The sequence below is a fragment of the Acanthochromis polyacanthus genome, chromosome 10 (genome assembly GCF_021347895.1).
Source record: "Acanthochromis polyacanthus isolate Apoly-LR-REF ecotype Palm Island chromosome 10, KAUST_Apoly_ChrSc, whole genome shotgun sequence".
NCBI classification, from domain to species: domain Eukaryota; kingdom Metazoa; phylum Chordata; class Actinopteri; family Pomacentridae; genus Acanthochromis; species Acanthochromis polyacanthus.
Window position 1 is genome coordinate 25595978 of NC_067122.1, and position 21399 is coordinate 25617376.

A 21399-nucleotide genomic window follows, 5' to 3' on the forward strand; every position below is an offset into this window, starting at 1 on the left:
GTCAAAAGTGACCCATATTCAATAGAAAATGGGTCTTGCCCCATGTTTAGCATCAAAAGGAAAAAAATACAGGTTGAATTGACAGTAGGAGGTCAGCCCAACAAAAGTCCACGTTTTCCATTAATGAGATTTAAATTCATATGTCCACGTTTATTTTTGATGATAGACACAATCCTCACTCAGAAAAAAAAGGATACCAAATTTGAAATGGTGTTCTAAGAGAACTCTTCAGGAAATGTGAAGCAACATACTGTATTTTGCAGGTAGCAGTTTTAATATATAAAAAAAAAATCTGTACAACTCTTGTGTGATTTTGTCAGTTTGTTTTTGGTCATTATTCTCCTGGAATATTTCTTTTCTGGAGCTGCACAGTGGCTTGGTGGTTAGCACTTTCGCCTTGCAGCTACAAGATTCCTGGTTCGCTTCTCGGTCTTCCCGGGATCTTTTGGCACGAAGTTTGCATGCTCTCCCTGTGCATGCATAGGTTTTCTCCAGGTACTCCGGCTTCCTCCCACAGTCTAAAAACATGCTGAGGTTAAATGATGACTCTAAATTGTCCAGGGTGTCAGCTTTGATAGACTCCAACCCCCGCGACCCTAATAGGGGATTAAGCGTTGTATAGATAAAGGATGGACGGATGGATTTCTCTTCTGCAGACTAAGAATCTTCCTGTCAGGCAGTACTTTTGCACATCCGTAGGAATTCATGGTGCCATCTATTAATCTCATCTAACCAACACCCTCTGTTTTCATGCAGCCCCACATCTTCACACTCTCACCACCATTCTTCACTACCAGGACTATGTGCTCACTGAGGTACTCCTGGTCATGTTCACAGCAAACATGCAGGACCAAATCTGAGCCCAAAAAAGTCTATTAGTCTCATTTGATCAAAGAACATGCTCTCAGTATTCAAAAGGCTTCTATCACATTTATTAATTCTGTCCTTTTGTGCCAAAGAGCAAGCAAGGGTTTCTTTCTTGGATATAGATGCTGACATTTTGCATCATGTCTTTCACACAGTCTGAGCGGTCAGAAAATCTGATTTTCACTCATAACCCCTCTGTGCTTTAGAGCTAGATTGTGCAAGCAGTGCACTTTCAGTGGCAATATTTTGAGAGGTAGGCCACTGAGTCTCTGCTTATCCTTACTATGGCTCATTCTAAGCCTCCTGATTATTGCTGCAACTGCTGTGTTTTGACAGCTCCCTGTATCATTTTCCATCTTTGTGAAGAATCACAATCAGATTTTTGCTTCAGCTGGCAATTATTTTCAATGAGGCACCACAATGCAGGCATGCAGAGAAGTCAAAAACTGAGAACGTTCTGATGCTTACAGGCCCTTTTGCAACCATGTTCACCCAATTAGTCTAATTAAGGATCACAGGAGGGCTCAGTCTGGTTTAATTATTGCAGGTTTTCAAACTTGTGTATCGCAGGTACATTTTGTTGCACTGAGCGTCTGTTTTGGTGCCTATATTTTTCATCACCTTAACCTCATTTTTATTTGGAGTGGTCACCCAAAAATAAATAAACTCCACTTTTCTTTGAGATCTGTCTTCTGTACTCTTGAGGAAAACACTGTATCTTTACTTGTTGAATGTTTTAAGCAGCTAGTCACTACAGCGATCTTCTGCAGCCAAAAATGACACTACAAGAGCAGTGATAGTTATTTAAGAAATAATGTAGGAGCTGGAACACCAAAACAATACACTGAAAGATGTTAAAATGCTCCCTGGGGCTGAATGGAGATGCAGATTCAGATAATGATTCTCGCTTGGTTCATTACCAAGAGAAAAATGACCATGTGAATGGTTGATAAGAACCACTTTAAGAGGGAAATGTGTTATAGTTCCCCAAAAAACATATGCTTTTTAAGTAGCATCTTGCTCCAACATTTCCCATTCACTTCAACTGGTTAACTGTGTCTTCATTTCACGTGTCAGAAATGCTTTAGGACACAAATTTCTGGGCGAGACTCATGGGAGGTATGAGCTGAACATGGGTGTTTCTGTTTGCTCTTTGCATTTTGCTCCTTGGAGAAATCTCACTGATTAAGTGCTACTATTTTGACAATATGTCAGCTTACAGGGAGTGCAGATGAATTTATGTGCTTGGCAGTTCTGTAAACAGCATTGCTGACCAACATGTTTCCAACCTCATCCCAATGCCGTCCGAAAAAAAAAAAGGGCCAGAGGACTGCCTATTTTAGTGCTTTTGTCAGACTGGAAAGATGTAATGAATCACTTAAATTAAAACCCATGAAGTGCCTCCTTTTTAAAATTTCTCTCATGAATAAATCTTTGGTGTAACATCAGTGAGCGTGCATGAATTCTCCGCGACAAAAATATACCAATTCCTAAAATGCATATGCATATTTCTTTATTTTTAGGAGTGAGGCCCTCGCCAGACCGCTCTGTGAGTTGCCGTGGGAATAAAAAGGGCTCTTTATTAGAGATGGCACACAGGGGTCCTTCATGAGGCCCACATGGGCACTTTATAACATCTGACATAAGCATTTGTGAGTGTGGTTACCAAGGCTTGTGGTTCCATCACTGACTCTGCATGGCTGATAGAGTCCAGTCTTATGGGGTTGGAAGGCTTACTCACTCTCTCTCCCCTCTCTACTGCACTTCACCCAAGAGAAACTAAAGGAGGGAGAGAGAAACAGATAGGATAAAGTAAGAACTATAAGTGGGAGAAACAACAGTAAGGAAAAATCTAGAGGTGCTGGACCAAAATCACACAGGAGCAGTTGGATAAATACCATGAACTGCATATAAAAGTTCTGAGGGGGCTTTTGGATGAAACGAGAAGCTATGAATCTCTCTCAGCCAACGCTAAATTAGTCTGTATCAGAGGTGTTGGCTGACTTTATTACTTGTTACACAACATACCTCTAAAATGACTAATATAGGTGCTGATCCTGTGCCCTTATCAGTGGGATGGCAACTTTTTCAATGCTATTCAAAATGCATTTGACCATCACAAGAATTAGTCATTTGATGGTTTTCTGATCTACATATGTCACATATATGGTTAAGGTTTGGTTTAGGAAACTACTTTGTTAATTATATTTAATGTTTACAAAGATCACAGATAGTGTAAATCCAAGGCTAGAAGTCTAAAGTGAGCCGATCAGCTCTCAGAGTCTGAACTGCACAGTGAAGCTGTAAGCTAAATGCTAATGTCAAAATGAAAAATGGAAAATTGAATATGTTGGTGTTTAGCAGGTGAAATGTTTACTACTTTCAATAGTTCCAAGTGGGAACGTCCACAGCTAAAAAAAAATTAAGTCAATTTAGAAAGACCAAATGGTGCAGTTCCTCAAATGTCCACTAGAGGCTGACTCCAAAAGTGTGTCAATCACTATAGACGTCCATGTTAAAAGAGTCAACTTTACTGCAGAAATAGACATGCATACAGCCTGAGATAAAAACTGTTTTAGTCTCTATAGCTAATTTACATGTTTAGGAAAACTGTGGAGGGAATGAAATTGCATTAAGGTCTCAAGTAAAGCATGCATCTTTGATTGACTGGTGCTGCTTCCCTCTTTTATTGATTTTTGACTTAGCCAGAAGTTAGATGAAATCAGTCAATAGCAAGATCACGACAGCCAGAGCGACACCAAAAGGTGCTATCATGGAGAGGTCATCCATCTTTATATATAGCAAATGATTATTTTTAGCTTAGTATCCTAAGATTTGTTAGTTATTGCTTGCCTAAACACAAAATATGCAGTGGATCACCAAAGTAATTAAGGCTCACACTTGCTGAAATAGTTGAGTTGAGCTTTCACCCGAAAACATAAGTGTCAACCTCACATTAAGGCTCGGAGAAAAGTCAGGAGGTCACTAATCCATTGGGGACCTTGATTATCTGTACAAAATGTCTTCCTTCTGGACTAAAGTTGAGAACTAAATTGCCAAGAGACTTATATTACCTTCTCTAGAGTCCCTCAGCTAGTATGGAGTGGTGTCTTAGTAAAAGTGAGAAAAAGATTGTGGAATGATACTAAAAAAAATTATATAGGTTAAGTGGAGGATCACGGTCATGTTTCAATAAAACAATGTTTACAGTTGGTAGTAAACAAGAGGTGAACTACGGCCACTGGTGTCACTCTAACATCCACCCAGACCTCTACCCTAAGTGGATTTGTGGTGCATTAGCAACATTATGCCGCTTCCACCTTTGCTTTTGACAGACAACAGTCATAATTCACAAGGTCGTACGAGGTCCTACTCAGAAAATCATAAACATAGGTCATTTAAGGCATTTGAATAAATAACCAGTGCTCAAGTCTTTTTCTGGTGAGGACGAATCTCCAAATTTAGCTAATGTCATCCAGGTCAGGAATGTTGGACAACCTGCTACCAGTTTGCAGGCCTTGCCTGAGTGTTTGTGTTTGTATCTGTATGTGTGAACATTGCTGGCATGGGCAAGCATCAGAGCTGAGTGCACAGAGGGGGGTCAGGGGCTTACTTGTAGACCAACTCAGTGAACCCTGGAAGGCCAGTTCATCCTTCATTATTATTACCTTGTGCTGAAAGATCACAGTCAGAGAGAGGGAACAGGCTGCCTTCAGTTGTTTGTGCACACACAGAACACACTTTTATCCAGCTCACAATCCCTTATCTATCCCTTAAACCCTGACTTTTCCATTGCCTGTGAGCACCTTTTACTGAGTCATTTAATAAATCTGTTCTCTGTGGGGTTGGGTGGTTTTCAAAGCAACAAGGCTAACTTCTTTCTTATGTCTGGACTGAGGTTTCTGAAACTTTTTGACCCAGATTTCAGATCCCCAAATTCTGTATGTTGCAATTCTGTTTTCAAGAGCAAAGACAAAGCTCCAAATAAATCACTTGGGCATTTGGATGTATTTAAAACTCTGACATTTATGCAGCAGTTTGACAAATCTCCCATGACCCTGTTTGCATATTAAGCAACCACAAATAGCATCTCGATCCCAAGGTTGAGGACGCTGCTGTAAACATTTTGAAGCTCTGCCGCTCTTGTGCAACAAGTTGAAATAAACTCGATCCATAAGTACTTAATGCAATGTTGATGTCCTCCTCCAGTGTAGACCACTTTTTTGGCTCTGAACTGTCCATCAAGGGAGACCACATAGACATTTTTAAGGTCCACAGAGCCTCAGCGAGGTGCAGCTTAGCTTTCATGACGCTGCGATGGTGGGCGCCACTCATCTTCATGGTTGCGGATTCTAACCTCCAGTCTGATGATTATGCTGTCTTGGCCATTCCAGCGTGTGCAGTCATACCTGTGGGTTGGGTGGGAGATGCAGACAACTAGTGAATTGAAGTTGAGCTTTTATGGTGTGAGAAGCAGCCCCAGGTCTAAACGTGGTCTCAGTGGAGTCTGTCATGGTAGGTTTGGTGAGAGGGGCAGACAATGGCTCCTCTGGTGCTTCTGTGGTTACAGGCTTCTGTGGTCTGAGCAGATCTCGCTTGCAGTATGATTCAAATTAGGTTAAAACTACTGTATATGTCTTTGGGCTAATGCCTTTGGTTAAAAGCAAGCCAGTCTATATGTGGGTTATGTTCAGCCGATAACCAAACGTCTGGCTTGTTTGTGAAGACCTTAGCTGGATAAAGTTGCTATGTGGGCTATTTGCTGGTTGAATGTGCACCGTTGGTTTGGGTTAGAGGGAGTTGGCCTGAGGAGCTGAGGATGTAGCAGACATGCACAGTGGTGGGAAGTATGTGGTAATTATTGTGTTCAGCACTGCCATCTGTCAACTCTCTCCTTCTAGATATTTACTGGACCCACATTCCTCCTGCTGGGTTGGTGGATGGGATGCACTTTGTACTGCGTGTGTGCGTGTGCGTGTGTGTGTGTGGCAAATGCATGCATCTAGTGCACAAAGTGGTGCATATGGAATGTACACCAGATTCAAAGCCCTGGGCCATCTTCCATTATCATACCTCATTGTCCAATTCTTCTCCTCCTTCCTTTTCTCTCTCACATAGTTATTTTCTCATGGTTTATATCCCCTCTGCAGATTCAGTTTGTCTTTTTGAGTTATTTACATTTTTTAGAGACGCAGTTATTCATTGAATATACAAATATAACTCAGTCTGTTTATATGTTGTGTGTATGTTAGATTACAAACATTCTCCTTGTAATGATGTGCAAAGCATTAGGTGCATTAGTTGTGCCTGTCTGCAGAGTAAGGGGTACAAATGCTTTTCATTAGAAAAACAAAAAGTCCTTTTTGCATCTTTGGTTTATATAGTTACACACAGCCTTTCCAAGAAACACAAATAAGAAAATCTGCTTGGTGGAGTTTATCTTCTATGTTGGTTTTAAGTGTACCTGTTATGGTATGTGCTGGCTTTGCCCTCCACACATTCAAAATGAGCAGAGCTCTTGGCAGTGTGAGTGGAAATATATCGAGAGCTTATAGACGTTTGACTTTTCTGTTTGTGCTCTAAAGCTGCTAGAAATTTGATTTGACTCTGTGGGGGGTGATGAATAAATGAATACAGATGAATCAAGACTTGTGCTTTCCTTCCTCTCTGTCCCTGTGCAGCTCTATCTCTCTGAGTGTCTGGTAAGGGAGCAGCGGTCCTGGTCTCTGGAGGGAGTAGCTTTAGTGGCATTGCCTGCAGAGTTAGCACTGATTTGGGGGATTATTATAATCCAGTCAGCTATTGATTCGTTAACCAAAAGTTGAAGAAGCTTGTAAAAGTGTTCTGATGCAAGAGAACAGAGAAGTCTGTATATAGGACAAAAGACAGATAGGGACGTGCAGTTTGTTCCTATCTATCGTTTGTGAAGGTTATGCAAGACAGACATGCTGCAAGTTTCCCCAAACTTCCTCTCCCTCTCTAGAAACCAGAGGTATGTGCATGAGCATTTGCTATGGTTGGATTATGGCTTCTTTCTGCTTCACACAGCTCTACCTTCTATCCCCACGCAGACTGAGACTTGCACTGATGTCAGAGGAATGACTTGTGTCTCGAAGCTGCTGTTGGCAAGTGACCAGACAGGTCAGTCAGTAAACACAGCACAGGTCCCCTGTAGTGTGTTTGATGTTGCCTGCTGTATATACAGCAGGCAAGGTCCAAGCAGTGGTCTTGGCTGTCACAGTGGGACCCTCGAAGGAGTCTGTGTTGTTGTAGGAAGGGTCCCAAGCCACGGCATTAGCCCTTATTCCCCACAGCCACTCATGACAAACCAGAAGGCTTCAGATGTGGCTTTTTCACACACACAAGAGCAGAGTGGTTCAGACTAATATTTTATAGACCTGTAAAAACAGCACCATAAACAGAGGCTTCACTGAGTAACACATGGGGGTCTTGTCCTGTAAAACCACAACTCATCAAGGCAATGATTTTAGTGTATGTGTGAAGACATTAAAATTCTGTCATTATGATTCAGGGTGTTCAACCCTCATCTGTAAAATGAGGTGTGTGATTCTATGTGTGAACTCAGCAGTTTATAAGACCTGGCAGTAGGTGCTCCACATACATAGAGTTCAGTGTGGATGTAATCTTTTTAGCACAGCCTAAGTGACGACTTTACTGACATCTCAGCTTTTCCTTGAAGGTCTGCATTTCTCATGGTAATAAACTTTATTTGTTGGCTGTATCTCCCACTGGCTTGACTTTCAAAATCACACTTTCCTAAATCAAAAATTCCAGTGAAATTTAGTTCTCTGAAATATTGTATGGCGGAGTGTTCCCAGAATAGGTTGTTCCTAGAAAACTGGGTGCTAATTCCCAGGAATGCATCTGAAACCAGAATGTGGGCCAAATGGTTTCTATGAAAGTCAAACTTGGAAAGAGATTGACACCAAGATTTTTTGGACTATCTCAACAGGGAGCATTATGGTGGGAACGAGATGGGGAGGTGCAGAAGGGGTAGGCGGGGTGTCTTGAACTGATCATGTTGCTCACGATTCGGAGATGATTGATCCACCTCTTCCTTTTCAACCTTAATGGACGAGATGGTGGGCAGTGAGGCTGGCATTGTTTTCGGAGCCACACGCATGCACACATGCACGCACACACACTGCTGCGCCAAGCCTGAGTGCCACCACACATGAATGGAGATAAATGCAGTGAGTGCCTGAGGTTTCCAACGTGGCTGTGTTATATGAGTAAATGATTAATCCGCATAGTTGGACCCTGTCTCCTGTCTGCAGCGGCATACTCCAAGGCCACACAGCTGGTACCAATTTGCGTTCCCCCGCCACATCGTGATCCAACTGCATGTGTAGGAATCATGGCTTATCGCGGCAGTAATTCACTCCTTCCTTCCATGCCAAGGCTATTCTTGGCCTTTCTGCCTCTTTATTTTTAGTCAGGGCCGCTTCTCTGGGTCATTTAAACGGCCTTGATGTGGTATGATCATTCAAAGCAATAGACCCTGGGTCCTAAACTGTCATGAATCACCTTTGGGATGCATGCTTCAGAGTAGTCTCAACACAATAACAGCTTCGTGCTGCTCTTAAAAGCTGCAGATGTTACCGCTCACCTGGCTGTGGCGGAACCAAGAACGTATCTGTGTTTATTAGCTCTTCCGTGTCTCTCGTACACATGTGTGGGTGTACATTTACATGTGTTTGATTTTACCCCTCGCTGAATCAGGTTTAAACGGTATCATGCACAAAAAAAAATCTGGGCCCGATTAAAGCTTTGGCGAATGAGAAAGCAAATAAAAACAGACAGAACAATCTCTGATAAATCCTTGTTCAAGCGTGTCCATTTTAAAGGCATCTAAGTGGTCCCCCATAGGACATGTATTGTATTTCCAGGCTGCATTAGACCCTGAGGTGACCTCACAAGAGGACAGATGGCCCCCAGGCACCTCATTTGATGACCTCATTCACCGGTCAGTGGGAAATGAACTCGTCTCCCCGTTCTCTGTGTCTTGGCTCATCCCTAGGTTCCTGGGTAGACTGAGAGCCACAGGGAACATGGAGTGCATCCCAGATTAACATAATGGAGTTAATTGATCAACTAAAGTTCAGTCAGGGGACAGTCCTCGAATGCTCTAACTCCTTTTCTGTTCGTTACTCACCGAGATCCAAGATTACCTCATTCCATTCATGTCTTCATACCTGAATCTGAGCTCTCGGTTCACATCAGATAGCAATGACTGCACCTTTTGTCTCTTTCTGTTAACTTTTCTTTGTTCTGCCCTCTTATTTCTGTTCATGTGGACACTGAAGGTAAATGGATGGTTAGCTCCAATTTGTGAGATGAATGTAGATGAAACATTTGTAAAGATATTAGAGGAATTATTTGACCTTTGGAGAAATAGGATTTTACGTGTTCTTGGCAAGAGTTTGATGATCAAATAGACACCACTCTAATGTCTGTACACTAAATGAAAATCTGCAGCTAGGAGACAGTTAGCTTAGCATATTAATGGACTATTTCTCATCCGTGCACAGTTCTGGGAGTCTTGTCATCACCATGAGCCTGCCAGACAATCAGGGGGAGACTCTACACCTGCTTCCTACTTGTCTTTTTCTGAGAATTGTTAATCAGACTACCCAGAAGTGATTTGGTTTTGGAATAATCACAAACAAGACAAATGTCTTCTATAAATACTGTTTGGGCTGGCAGCTTGGGTGGCCTGTCATTGAGATGAGCTCCAACCAATCCACTGTAAGCCGGCCTTTGCTTCCTTCAGGTGACAGAGTTTGCCTTCATTCACTAACTTTATCTAATAAACTTAATATAGAATGGTTATCGTTGTTATAAAATGCAAAATAAAAAAATAAAATTAATTCACTAGAAAGTTCTGCATTAAAAATCCAACGTAAGTAAGAGTGTATTGGTATTAGCAGTTACATTTAGTACTAAAGATAAAGTATTGGCTTGGTTTGCTCTCTTATTGCATTTTCATTAATCCGTGACTTTTGCTGAGATATTGGTACATTTATTGAAATGAAACCATGTGAGAAGTTTGGAGGGAAAACTTACTATTTGGTGAGCTGTTAACACCTCATTGACATCTGTAATATGACTCAAACTACACGCTGCTTTTTGGAAGATGTCAGAAGCCAAAACTCCTGGTTTAATCCTTAACAATATGTTGTATTTTAAAGGCAAAAATAAAAAGTTGTACTATCCACCATGTAAAATCTTACTTTTTAAACTAACTGAAGCGGTCTAAAGGGGCTGCACAGTGGATAAGTGATCAGCACTGTTGCCTTGCAGCTAGAAAATTAATTGATGTCCTGGGATCTTTCTGCATGGAGTTTGCATGTTCTCCCTGCGCATGCGTGGGTTTTCTCTGGGCACTCCGACTTCCTCCCACAGTCCAAAAATATGTCGAGGTTAATTAGCAACTCTAAATTGGATGCGAGTGTGATTGTTTGTTTCTTTATGTAGCCCTGAAGACAGAACAGAACCTGTCTAGGGTGTCCTCTGCCTTCGCCCCAAGTCAGCTGGAACAGACTCCAGTCCCCTGTGACCCTGATGAGGATTAAGCAGTGTATGGATGTATGGATGTAATGGATGTAATGGATGGATGGATGGAAGCTGTCAAAAGAATGTAGTGGAGTGTGCAATATGCCTTCGGAAAGCTGTGGAGGGAAGTTATGAAGCAGTGTAAAATGGAAATGCTCAAGTAAAATGCTGGTACCTCAAAACTGTACATGAGCTCAGTAAATGAACTCAGTCACTCATCACTAATTAATACCAAATTTCCTGCAAAAACAGTGAACAGCAAACAACATTTTTTCCATGGATTAACAGAAGAAAAGGCCATGCTCAGTTTTGTAGAACTATTCTGAAGTGTTAAACTCCTAACTCCAGATGATCTTATTATAGCTGTAAAACGTACAACACAGCTCATACAGGATTGATATTTAGACAGTCAGCATTTGCCAGATTTGTTTGTTTTCACAGAGCCTCTGTTGTGTACAAACACCAGATATTTTTGTGTGCACACACTGAATGGGCAGATATTAGATGACTGACTAAAAAATTATTAGATGAATATTGCTGACTGTACCCCTAAAAGAAAATATACTGAACAAAAATACATAACACAGCCTTTAATATTTGAAATTTTAACCATTTTTTTTAAACACAGGGGAGTAAGTATTTGTTGTTTCAGCACGCAGCATCTCTACAACAGAATGGACATCATTACACAAGTAAGTGCGCACGATACTGGAAGTGATAATTAGCAGATGGAGAGTGGGGTCAAGGAAAAAAAACTCACGTCAGTTACGAGTCACACATCTGCAACACATGGAGTCAATGAGGTTGTTGATGATCTTGTGGAATGTTGTACCACTCTTTCTGACGGGGCTGGCAAAGTTAGTGGACATTTTGAGAGACAGGATCACGTTGTTGGACATCCAGAGCATCCCACAGATGTTCAAGAGTGACATTTCTATAATACGCAGGACATGGTAGGACTGGGGCATTTTCAGCTGCTAGATGGGCAAAGATGAGGACATCATCTTGGTGAAACGTCTAGTGATGGGGGCAAATGTACCAGATAACCATGGATGGGATGGTTTCATCTCAATATTGCTAGGCATTGAGGTTGCCATTGATAAAATATAGACATCTTCTGTGTCTGTTAACATCCACACAGTTTTCCTGTGTACAAGACCAAATATGCTGTCTGCTCTCTGCCCTGTACAGCTGAAAATAAGATTCAACAGTGAAAAGAACCATCCTCCATGCTAGTGTCTAACTACCATGAGTGGTTTCCCACTGGAGCCGATTATGATATTGTTCTGCAGATAAATCAAGGCTTTGGTGTGGGGCGACAAGATCATAAACCACCTTCCCTCAGGCGATTCCTCACAGATTGGTTGTCTACAACAACAACTTCATCAGGAGTGTCTATCATGGATTGCAAATGGTTTTACAGATGGATGAACTGGATGTGATGATCCTGGGCTTGGGTGGTGGTCTGCAGTCATGTGGTAGGTTGTCTCAAACGATTTCTTAGACAATAAATGATGGCGTTGTGGACATTCAAGCTATGGCCCTAACTGATATGCCAGCATCCAACATGTCAACAGCCTGTTCTTGTCTTTCTTCTTGCCATCTGTGGCATTGTGTCATTTGAATAAAGCTACATTTTAAAGTTTTCTGTTTTTCCGAACTCTGCACATGATCTAATCGCACTGCAGTAGGGTATGGATAAAATCAATAGTTAAAAGTTTTGTCACCAGTTGAACTTTGCAACACGAAAACTTTGCACGTACAGCTGGCTAAATTGAACCCTTTCCGAACTACAACAGCAGAAATGAGATCTTTCACTTCTGTTGTATGCTGCGGTTCTATTTTTGTCAGTGTCGTAAGTTTTCTCAATCCCAGGTCATTTCAACTTCAACTTTCAAGTTTTCATTTTCAGACCCATTCCAACTGAAAAACAACAGTTCTTGTGGAAAAAGATATTTTTGTCTTGACATGATGAGTTTAATGAAAGACTGCTGAGAGTCATTCAACTCATTACATGAAGTGTTTTTTAGCATAGCCGACTTCCCAAGCATGCACTGTTAAAGCTAAAGCTCTCTAGACACTCTTTTTGTTTTGCGTTCCATCCCTGACCTTGCACATGTTTTAAGATTTTGACAGGAACAGACTCTCATGTTGTCTTTGTGCTGACTCTGGCATGAGCAGCAGCAGCTGTAAGTTCTTCATGTTAAATGAGAATGAACTCTTCAAACTGAGACCATGAACTAAGATAAACCCAATACAACAGGCCGCATTAGTTTTGTTGAAATGGATGTCTGAGTACAAAGAACGAAGGCCAGTAAACGAACAAACAAGACAAAAGTTTACACATTAGGCCATTTTAAATAAGCTGAATTTGATTTGAAAGTTCAAACAACTATCACAGCACTTAGCAAGAGATGAACAGATCCAAATCAACCAAGAACAACAGGATATTGAATCAAGATAAGTTGGTGACTGGATTAAAGCATTTCTGAAATGGCAAGGACAGTCGATTGCTCATGGTCAGCAGTGGAGAGCATCTACAGATAACTGTCAGAGTGTAGATTTTATACAAAAGATAGACAGAGCTTCTGGAAGTGCATCTAACCTGCATTCTGTACAGCAGCCTGCACAGGGCGTCATCTTTGGTTGCAAAAAGAAGTCCAACTGTATAGAAGTCAATGAGAAAATGACCCTACTTTTTGCTTGATTTGCTACCTCTGTAAACATTGTCTTTATAGTTTCACTTGATAGTATTAGGACCTTTGAAATATGGCATGGAGCTTGTTTTGCAAATTGCAGTCTCATTTACAGTAAAATAGATACGTCAGACCCACTATTCGCTTGTTATGTCTGGTTTCAAAAGACCAACTTAGCCAAACATCAAACTTGGTGCTTCCAGTCAGTAGTCCACAAACCAATGGGTGATGTCACATTTGCTACACCCATCTTTTATGTACAGTCTATGTTGCCGTGGCTCCAGTTCGCATTTTAAGATTGGCTGCTATTGCCTTGGTGCCAGATACCACAGGGCATCTTTTATAGAGTCCATGCCTCGGCAGGTTGGAGCTGTTTCGGCGGTACACGAAGGACCAATGCATGTTATGCAGAAGCAGTCATAATGTTTTGGCTCATCGGTGTACAAAATGCTGAAAAGCCTTCTGTATTCGAGCTTGGAATAGATTCCCACAATTCTGGAAGCTGAAACCATGTTTAAAAACCTCAAGTGACAACAGACAGTTGCAGAAACCAAGGTCGTGCGGAATCTTCATGTCTGCTGTCAAAACACTTTTGTTTGAATGGCATGCATGTGGTGCCAAGACCTCTGCAGACATATACATGAAGATATGCGCATATATGGTCCACCATGATAGTGAATCGATGCTTTAAAGATTCTCACACTGAGAGAGTGTTGTATGGTCGGTGGTGAAAATTAGGTTTCACTTTGGCAAGTCACAACCCATTAGCTGTAAGACTGATGTTGATGCTTGAGCTGACTCCAGAACTGTCATTAGGCTAGTTTTATATGGTCTGACCAAGCAGAAGTGCCTGCAGGGGGTATTTAGCTGGCTGCCTCTTGAGCCAAGATGCTGTTCATCCTTTATTTTTGTCATTCTGCTGCCTTAATGCAGCTCTAAGAGATAAAAGATTGACTAGAAGTTGAGGATAGAGAGGAAGTCTGAGGGGCATAATTGGCGAAGGGAATCAGAAATAATAACCAATTCCCAAGGCACGTTCGGTGAGATTTGCCAAATATTGTGGGTGAGAAAGTGAGATACATGGCTTGAGAAATTAATGGAAGCATGAGGGATGAACTGAGGTAACGTCTAATGCCCTCCTGCTTACTGGCTTATGTAGATCAGTGTTCCCTCATTAAAATATCTCCACAGGATGAACCTCGTCCTCAGCTGGGGGAGCAACTACAATCTCTTTAAAGCTTCAAATTAGCTTAATAATGTGTGTGCAAGCATGCAGGAGTGAGTGTTTTTGCAGCTGCAGGGATATGTGTATGGAAAAGTGCCTGCATCACAGTGAGACGAGCTGAAAGAGGGGGTTACTCAAGGTAGCTCCTGTTGTGGCAGATAAGCTGCCACCGGCTATTCAGGGATTTGCCAAGATACAATTTGTATCATCAGGGTTACTGTTAATTACTTCCAGGAAGGAAAATATTGAAGGAGTATTGAATTTGGAAGGTTGGTGAGGCTGATATGCATAGTTGTGAACTGAACATAAAGATTTTAAGCCCATAGATCATTATGTGGACATACGCTAACAGTTTCTGGAGATCTGTCCAAGGCGTATTCACCTCTTGTCCAATGTCAGCTGGGATAGACTCCAGCACCCTGTAGTCTCTACAGGATAAATCAGCTGCAGCTAATGGATGAATGGAAGTAATGTATTATCAGGGACTTATAGCCATCAGATGTTCATGTGTAACTCATCAACGAAAGCTAATGAGTTTGTTAGGTAATAATAATTTCAGTATTTACATAGATCATAAGCAAAGGATTGCAGTTATCAGATCTTGTGTTGTAAATGTTAATAGGATGTGAGTTGATGGATTTGGCTCTGATTTACTGCAGACATTTCAGTGAAAGAAAAGGATTTATGTAGCTAAAGTATCTTTCTGTCTTATGGAGCTACTTAAAGAGATTCAGTCATGCTAGATAAGGATAAATGTCAGCACAATTTTTCACACTATACTTTCAATTAAATTACTTTATCGCAGCCAACAAGAGTTGGACAAGCCTGTTTTCAATCAGCCGGAGAAAGAATGTTTTGGTTAAAAAAACATGGAAGTGTGAGGAATCCTTATAAGACTTTTTTGGGGCACAGTCTTTGATTGTGGTCTTGCTCACACTGAAGGAATGTTTAGGTTTATTTTAACCTTGTGCATGTCCTATTAACATTGTTGTTTTGGCTCTATGGATCATGTTAACTTTGCGCTCTTAACTACAATCGGATGAGAAGCTGTACAAATCAAGGGTGTGGTCTGTATTCGGGTGAGTGGTTCAAGAGGTCATAGAAAATGAGAGCAGATAAAATTATGTTCAACTTGTTGCATTGGCTTTTACTTCCTGGATGGAGAGCTGAGCGTTTAGGCCAGGTGGTCTTGGCCCTTTCTTCCACAATCTTTATCAAGGCAGTAAATTCACTGGTTTAGTTCCACAGCTAAGGATGCTCTCCTCCATCGACGCATGAAGATTTGTCAAGTCTGGTATCAACAGTTCTTCTTCTTTGTAGCAATAGCTGTCATGCTCAGTGGGTAGCAGAGCAGTGAGCGCAGGAACACCACCAGTTTCCAGACGTCCTTCTACATCTGCTTCTATCCTTCTGAGTTTGTTCCTTGTCTATTCACGACTGACCATCGAACTGAAATGACCTGCAGTTGCATTATGGTCCATGAAGTAAACCGCGAATGCACTTCACTGTTCAGTTTCCAGAAAGTCATGCATGTAAACGACATATGAGGATGAAGATGCCAGTAATTAGGTCAGTTGGCAAGTTGTGCTGGAAGAACATCCTTAATGCATTCAGCAGAAGGTTTGTTCTAGGCAGCTAATTTATGTGTTTACTTTTGGTCAGACCCAAAAACAAACAAGTAAAATGGTTCATTCTGTAGGAAGGTCAAGCCAGGCACCCCGATAAATACGCTGTTCACAGGCAGTTTTGTGCAGCTCCTTGTATCACCATGTTTCTACAACTGAGGTAAGAAATGCAAAGCTAGCACAACACTTAATGTAACAATAGCCACATTAATGAGAAATTCACCAGCCCGAAATCAACAAAATTCTTCTTTAATACATCCACAGGGAATCCAATTGGACTTAGTGTGGTTTTCACATAAGTGGGTGATAAGATTTTCTTATTTCTTTGCAAGAAAGCAAACATTTCGCAAAAAAGTCAAACTGTTTTGTTAGCCTTACAGCAATCTAGATGCCTTTATGTCAACATATCAACTCTCTATAATGTAAATCTTATTAGAAAGCTCTGCCATGAAGGATTTATGAGTGTGTGTGTTTGGCCATGTGTGTTCGTACTTGCCCAGTTCTCGACATGAGCCACCACATCGGTCAGCAAATCATCCATAAATGACCTAAAACAGACAGAAGCCAAATTAAAATCTAATTTGGGTCTTAAATCAATGCACCTGTGTCTGACAGGCTTGGGCCTCTCGGGGTATTGTCTGTGAGTGTGTGTGTTTGAAGGTTTTACATGCTGCCAACACCTCAATTCTTATTGCGTCTGGCCAAACACAACACTGGCACAGCAGCAGCAGAATGGCCAAAGCCAGGGCAGGGGCATCCAACGGGAGACTGCCAAGCTGAAGAAGCAGGAATCAAGTCTATGCAGAAAAAGGTCACACCCTCACCTCTGCCCTACAACCAACGCTGCCTCAACACAGGGCTTGAGTGAAAGATTCTCTGTGTAGAAGCCATCAAAACAAGAATGCATGCATCAATGTCTCTCTAATAACCCTGGCTTTGTGTTCATAGTAGTTAATGTAGTCTAATCTTTCAAGAATAAAAAAAAAACATGCTGTGATAGGAACCTTTGCTAAAGGCGGTTAAAATGTAAATCAGGAGAAGCAGAGATTTAAAGATTTAGTCTCTGACTGAGCGTTAGTCAAACTGCGGCACTCAAATCCTTCCTGTATGTTATAATAACGCATTTGTAGACGTCTTCTGGTTGCGCTTTAGCTGTTTAACTGTTTTGTGGAAAAAGGCAACACTGATAGATATTATTTGTCAAATCCAGTTTTTCCACCATTCATCACAGGGGTATGGGGTAATTGTGGAGGGTACAGCATACGGAACATTCCACTGAGGGGGAGGAATGAAGGGGGCAGAAAGATTCAGCATCTCTCCTGTGCTGGACAGAGCCTTCGAACTGTCCTCCATTAAAGCATGTGTTCTGATGAGTGATTCAGTGTGTCTATATTGGGCAGGAACTCGAAACAGTGACATGAAAACGCAGTTGGCAGCAGCTTCACAAATCCCACATCAGGACCCAGTGAAAACCATAATCACCACTTTCATTTTTCAGCCTTGTTTATTTCAGAGGCTGGGGTTACAATTAAGACCATTTGCCTTGCAATTACTGTGTTAAAAATAATAAAACAATTTCGGCCTACCTAAAATACCTGCATTTTGTGTAATGATTCAGGGCGTGCAAATTGAAATTGCAATGTTTGGACATTGTCAGGGATCTGTGTGAAGTTGCCAGAGTGATAGAACTATGTTTATCTGGATGTTTGTCTGCTTCTGGATTGCTAGCTCTTTGTCAGATTGCAGCCAAACCCTGGTCACAATTTCTGCCTGACCTTCGCAGGATAATTTTAGCTGTGTGGATGTATAATGTCATGATTTACTGCAAGGATTAGTTTTTCAACAGCCACAACGTAACTGAGGAACGTCTCTCGAAGGCCAGTAAGTAAATTCCCTTGTCAGTAACCCACCCCCGCCCACATGCTCCCCACCACACCACTTACCCTAATTTTCCCAATAAAGTCACACAGCTCGGCCAACGTCTGCCCTCAGGCACTCAGAGGTGCAGCGACTTCGGCCGAAAAAAAAGAAACCAACACGTGCACAAACGCCCACACACCTTTCCATTGTGCTACCTTCACTTTTCATCCTGGGATTAATACTCCACCATGTTAAACCTGCAGTTTGAAACTTTTGTCTCCCCCTTCCAGCAGTGGAAGTAGTGACAGAAACACTGCTGATGCTTTTGACAAATGTCTCACTGTTGAGCTTGTCTTGTGTTATTATCATAGCAGATTTAAAGCTCTTGTATGGCGATGAATTACCTGTCCCTGTGAACTCGCTCAAGGTAATTCTAGTGGAAGTGCATATATAGTAAAAGTACCATACTCAAGCTTTAATAAGTGTAAGTTTAAACATCTATTACAAAAAAATCACATAGATTCCTTCTCAGCTAAAGAAAACCACATCTTTGTTTCTCATGCAATCCTTCGCAACATTTGCCTCGTTTCTGTATTTCTGTCCTGCAGACTCATTCATGCATCTCCATATTTACCCCTGATGCATCTCACCTTAATGTAGCATGTGATTTTTTTTTCCTTACAACTTTAATGTTTTTAAGGCTTAAATCCATCCACTCTTGTAAGACTTGTAAGATGTTTGGCACTGGCGAACGCCACGGTGTGTGTGCGAGGGCGGCACGGATGTGGATGTCCGTGTTTCATGTGTTTGATCCAGTTGTTGTGGAATCTTATTCAGACTGTGACACATGTGCTGTTGATGAGAAATAGCAAGCCCATAAAAGTTGTGCGTCACGTCCCACGCAATGCGAGCCGTATAGGCACGAGGCCTGGTCGTGCCGTGCGGGGGAGAGCTCGCAGTGCACGGAAAGCTCATGTCTCACACCAAGCTCTGTGCTGCAGGCCCACATGCACTAATTAGACCTGATATACAGCCTGATGTGCGCTGATTGAAAGCAGGCTCATCTAACTCAGGACAGGGTCCTGTTGCACTGCTGTGGATCGCCTCAGGGTGTCATTTTGTTTCCAGTCGCTGGTCTGAGGTCAGTCAGTCTTCAGACAAATCTCTTTGGTAGTGATATAGAGAGGGGTAAACTGATGCAGATCTATTGGGTATTATGCATTATAACTTATTGACGGTGTAAAAGGATGTGGCGGTTTGCGCTCTTGCAGGGCTCTGCAGCTCGCAACCAGCTGTCCATGTGGCGACAGCTTCAGCTACACACAGAAATGAGTGGCATGCACCAGGCAGCACAGGCCACGGCACCATGCCAACCATGCCAGGCACTCCCTCGAAGCCTCTTGCAGCCCTGTGTTGGATGTGCTAGACTATAGAGCCTCGCTAGAAAAACACCAAGGCCTCTGCTTTTGCTCTCTAACCGTATCTCTCTTTCTCTTCTAATCTGTTCGTACGGTTTTTGCCTTACTTGACTGAGGATTACATTGAGCAAGACGGCCTGATATCTTGTTTTTCTCCCCCCAGGATTCGGTCTAACCACTCTGTCTCTCATAAAATGGATCACTGGGGAGGGACTGAGATGGCAGGACAATTATCCAAAGAGCTGTTTTCACTGGAACTGCAATCAAGCACCTGGAAAACTCAACCATCCACAATCAGGCTCTTAGCCAAAGCTTTACTGTTTTTATTGAGGAAGTTTACATATTCATTGCTGTCCAGCAGATTCCATCAGAAATGTTATATAAGGTCAGATGCGAGGCTCTATTTTGCGCTCCATTTTGTCCGTTCAACAGATTTGCAAGGAGAATGCTCCCAGTGACCTCCAGCAGTTTCACGTTAATTATATGCATATAAAAAAAGAAACTGCTGGGACAGTTTAGCAGCTCAGACCAACAACGTGTAGAGAGGAGCCACACTTGTGATTTTACAGCTGGTTTGCAATTGCAGGGTAATTATAGATTAAGAAAACATGACTTGTGTCAATGCAATAATGGCAGCCCAATGACAAATATGCCTTTAGCAGCCCAGCACCTGGTGAAAGACCAATTGTTAGGTTGAACTGCATGCCAGCTTGAAAAGAACACAGCGGGTATACTGGGTTCATTTTTCCAACATTTGTCTTTGTAATGAACCAACATTTTTCTTCGGGACCTGCCATTTGTATGAAGCTTAAACAAATTATGTTCCAGTAACATTTTCAATGACCCAGAGGTGATTTGACTTTCCTTCAACTCGCACATTATTAGTCAAAATATCACATTTCGACTTGCTCGGTGAGGACTGTGTGCACAAACGTGTCCAGTGGAGATGCTGACTTGTCTGGTGGCACCATCAACTTAATAGTCCATCACATGTTTTTTAAATTTCTGATCAGGCCGCAATAAATTGCTTAATAATTCGGTTGTAAATCTCTGTGGCCATGTGGATGGTTAATTACCAACACAGGGAAAGAAGTTAAAGCTAGTGTGGTAGTTAGATATAAACGACCAAATTACAAAAGCTGACAAGGCTTATAAAAGCTATCAATGCCAGCTAAATCGCTCTGTGTTTTTAAAATTTGCCTTCTGTGGTCACATTCCCGCCCTGACGCACCAGTGGTTTGGAGTTTTATGTCAACCAATGAGTACTTGTTTCCCAAAGTTAGCAAGGAGAGCTATCTTAGTGATAAAGATGGAGTAGTTTACAGGCACTAAGAGTATGGTGAAGACTGTGGTGAACAAAATCAGGAAGTATCCTAGAACATTTTTGATGTTCCACATAAAAAAGAAGCTCAATGCTGGGACTATGTAGTCACAAAAAGATTAACAGTGAAGCATATGTCATTTCCATGAGTCGACACTGTCTGAGTAATGACTCTTACTGCCAGAAGGGGGAGACAAATGTTTCGCTCTGCAGGTTGAAAGCACTACTTTGATTTTTTGGGACATACACTAATTTGTTTTCTTGCTTGGAGTTAGGATTTGTTAGCGACTTAGGATAAGTGCAGGAGACGTGCATGATAGGGGATGCTGGTTTGTTCTGTGATTTAGCCACCAGTTGGAACTCCAACAGTGGCAATGATTCACTTATACAAGTCATTTCAGTTGTGACAACTGAGGCCAGCGGTAATAATGAGTTTCAGTACAACCACATAATGGATGGTGCTCACCAGCAGCCTCCTTAGACTGTCTGTATGAAGTTACACCTTGCTGCTGCATTGTTTATGCTTTCATTAAACATACATTTAGTTTTGTCTGCACATTTATAGGCAAGATATAACTATTCACCCATGATGCATTTATGAGAAGGTGTAGACATTTGTTTAAATTGAACACAGGTGACGTTGTACATGTTGTCTTACTTCTAATTTGTTCTTTCCTTCTTTCTCTTCTTCATGTCACGCTCCTGTTCTTCCTCCATCCATTTTCTGTCTCCCACTTAAAGCTGCTTCTCTGCCTCTGTTGACAGCTTCGCTTAGCTGAAAAAAAGAAGCAGAATTACTGAGTAAAAGGGA

The 21399-nt window shown here is 41.7% G+C and overlaps 1 protein-coding gene and 1 long non-coding RNA gene across 3 annotated transcripts in view; one reads left to right on the forward strand and one right to left on the reverse strand.

Moving 5' to 3' along the window:
* Window positions 1-21399, forward strand: part of sncb (synuclein, beta) — a 223853-nt gene that overhangs the window by 171854 nt on the left and 30600 nt on the right. The window lies entirely within an intron of this gene.
* Window positions 1-21399, reverse strand: part of LOC110956344 (uncharacterized) — a 31296-nt gene that overhangs the window by 1744 nt on the left and 8153 nt on the right. Inside the window, exons 2-3 of the long non-coding RNA XR_007944618.1 lie at window positions 21247-21363; window positions 2534-5276 (exon numbers count right to left, since the gene is read on the reverse strand). This is a non-coding gene — a long non-coding RNA (uncharacterized LOC110956344). The remainder of the gene's footprint in view (window positions 1-2533; window positions 5277-21246; window positions 21364-21399) is intronic.